We start from the raw sequence: 2,500 nt of genomic DNA, 5'->3' as shown, positions 1-2,500 counted from the left end.
ATATTATGAAAGTACAGATTCATACCTTCAAAACACTGTACACTGTACATTGGAATACTGACAAAGCCATACTTGGTAATTTACTGTACAACTGGGTTAGGACATTTGTAGGGGCCAGTTTCGAATTGCAGTCTCCCGTAGGTGTTCTTTGAGAGCGTTTTTGAAAGTGGGTAGTGATTCACATTCCTTTACAGCTTTGGGTAGGGCGTTCCACATTGATGTGGCATAATTGCGAAACGTGTTTAGTCCCTTGTTTGAGCCGAATCTGGGTTTAACATGATTTGTGGAGCTCCCTCTGGTGTTGTGATCGTGGTATTCACTGACCTTTGGGAAGTATTTTGACATGTACATGGGTACCTTGGTCACGTAGTGTATCTTGTAGACCAGGCCCATTGCAAGTTGCTGTACTCTGTCGTCTACTCTACGCCATCCTAGGTTGTCAAAGTGGGCAGGGGTGAGGTGGGTTCTAGGAGTAAGGTCAAGCAGTAGTCTGACCAGTTTGTTTTGAGATGTTTGTAATTTAGTTTTTAGCGCCTTTGAGGTGCTTTGGTACCATGAGGTGCACGCATAGTCGTAGTACCCTTGAATGAGTGCTCCTGCCAGAGTCTTCAGGGTATTCTTGTTTACCAGAGAGGAGATCCGGTACAATAATCTAGTTCGTTGGTTGACTTTTTTTATTACATTGGATGCCATTTTGTCACAGGAAAGATTAGCCTCTAGGATGGAACCCAGGTAGGTAATTGCATCTTTCCTTGTGACAATATTGTCACCCACTGTAACCGAGAAGCTGTCGGTCTTGCTGAGTTTGTTATTTGAACCGAAGAGAATGGATCCACAGCTATGCATGCCCTCGACAAAATGGCCGCAAAAAAACTACAATTCCCATGGTTCAAAACGTCCAAAATGGTCGCCGTCTTGCAATAGACTTCAGCAAATCGAGAAGTTAAAACTATCTAATGGCACTTTTAACCTATTGCTAAACTAACGTATTGATGATAATATACATTCTACATGCTTTTGTGACATGTTAGTGATGTTAATACAAGATTTATTCACATACACACCAGGGCATACAGTGAAATGCAGGTGGCCATGCCCGCTTTGATTGTGCAGTAATACTAATAAACTAATAAAATCGACATAATAAACAGGTAAAAAAAATAGGCATGATAAAATAGACATGCTAAAGTCAATGTTCAATGTTCAATGTTCTGATGGCCTGGGGGAAGAAGCTGAGCCGTAGTCTCTCCAGAGTTGAAACGCTGGTTTCCGCGCCATCAATAGACATCTTTGCCACAACCACACCAGGTTCCTTGGAATCAAAGCTGCAATAATAAAGTGAAACGTTAGTACAGGGCACATAACAATATCAATGCATTTGTATCATTTGCCAATGACATTATTTGCACTAAAGTGTGAATAATTAATTACAGTAAATACACAACACACAGTGACCACACCCACCTAAAGTGCTGGTACTGCTTGATCTGTGGCAGTGGTTTGAAGTAAGGACCCAGATGTTCCTGCCAGTTGTAGGACTGCACGATTACAGTGCCATCTTCCTTTCCCACTAGCTGTGGTATGTTGACTCCAGCCACTGAGCTGTCCCTTACGACTGCTGCAATCTCATCAAGAGTGTTCACCTTGGTCTTTCTGAAACACTGCTTGAGAAGTCCAATGAAACAGTCCGGGGAAAACTTGGTGTGGCCTGCAATCAGCAGGTGGAGATTGACACGATGGTGAAGACCATGTAGCGCTCGCCACGCTAAGTACCACAACATGTACTTGTTCTTGTTTTGGCCACTGCAGTTGTCACAGTGAAGGTCAACATCTGTCTCCCCAAGACCATGGTCTTTGAAGATGTGGTGCAGGTAACGTATCACTGCGTTGCTGCCTTTGCTGGACTCCATCCCCTCATCCACCAAATAGTTGACTTGCCGTGGAATCGCCTCACAGCAAACACCGAATATGCTGCACTTGAGTGGAGCCAAGAAGTACATGGGGCCTGGCTGCAGGGGGTCTGATGGGTAGTGCACCTGCAATAAATGAATAAGGATTTTAGAAAGAAAAAAAAGGGAGCAATGCAGTAGTTATAACAATTATAACAGGATTGGGTTGTGAAAGAGTGTATCAGGGCTTGGTTTGTAGTCGCCTTTTGAGCGTAGTCGAAACTGTAATGCATTGTCATGGGCTTGCTTGCCGGTGGCACATGACCACCCAGAGAAAGACCCTCATGGATCTCCTTGGCGGCTTTAAGCATGGAGTTGTAGGCAGCCCTCTCTGAGGTTACATGCGCCAAATGTTGCTCCTGCTGCTTCAGCTTTGCAGACTTCTCAGCCTCTGGCAGATTGGCACTTCTGTAAACCTTGGAAAGTTAAGTAAAGGATGATATTAATATTAATAATAATAATAAACTTTATTTGTATAGCACTTTTCATACAGAAGTTGCAGTTCAAAGTTCATAACACTGTGATGTTCACTAACCTGATAGTTGTTCTTT

At 43.3% G+C, this 2,500-nt stretch overlaps 1 protein-coding gene across 1 annotated transcript in view; it reads left to right on the top strand.

Annotated features, from left to right (window-relative positions):
- dip2ca (disco-interacting protein 2 homolog Ca) overlaps positions 1-2,500 on the top strand; it is an 837,941-nt gene that overhangs the window by 690,872 nt on the left and 144,569 nt on the right. The window lies entirely within an intron of this gene.

Source organism: Notolepis coatsorum (genome assembly GCF_963971535.1).
Source record: "Notolepis coatsorum genome assembly, chromosome: 4".
NCBI lineage: Eukaryota > Metazoa > Chordata > Actinopteri > Aulopiformes > Paralepididae > Notolepis > Notolepis coatsorum.
Note: the sequence above shows the minus strand (reverse complement) of the source record. Positions and strands in the feature narration are given on the sequence as shown.